Source organism: Solanum tuberosum, unplaced genomic scaffold (assembly GCF_000226075.1).
Source record: "Solanum tuberosum cultivar DM 1-3 516 R44 unplaced genomic scaffold, SolTub_3.0 scf01016, whole genome shotgun sequence".
NCBI classification, from domain to species: Eukaryota; Viridiplantae; Streptophyta; class Magnoliopsida; order Solanales; family Solanaceae; genus Solanum; species Solanum tuberosum.
In genome coordinates this window covers 9,284-9,749 of record NW_006240022.1, presented here as the reverse complement: position 1 = coordinate 9,749, position 466 = coordinate 9,284, and positions in this window count along the sequence as shown.

The following is a 466-nucleotide window of genomic DNA, read 5'->3' as shown; positions in this document are numbered from 1 at the left end:
CCCCTACCCCTTTTCTATTCTTCTTCTTTGACGTACACTCCTTCACCATAATCATCAAATATAAAAGTAAAAACAGCTTTTGCAAGAAAACATATCATTCACCATTTTCATAAATTTAAGATCTATTGCTTAAATTTACTTATAAATATATTTTTCCCAGCTTGAAGTTTTTTTGATTTTTTTATCAAATTAAAATAAATAGAATCTAAAGCATGTGCAAGAGCTAATTACAATCTATCATATTTTATGATTGAGAAAACTTTTGAGTGTGAACTGTGAAGAAAGATAAAAATGACGATTTTAGAGAGAATCGGGTGGGTATTGGATTTATGGGGCGGGTTATTAGTTTATGGGTTAAAAGCAATGGTCAACTGGGTAGTTGCTTAGGATTTAGACACATGTACAGAATGAGGGGGCCGTTAGTGAGAGGGGTATGTGTGTACCAATAATTGGACGGCAGGGATTG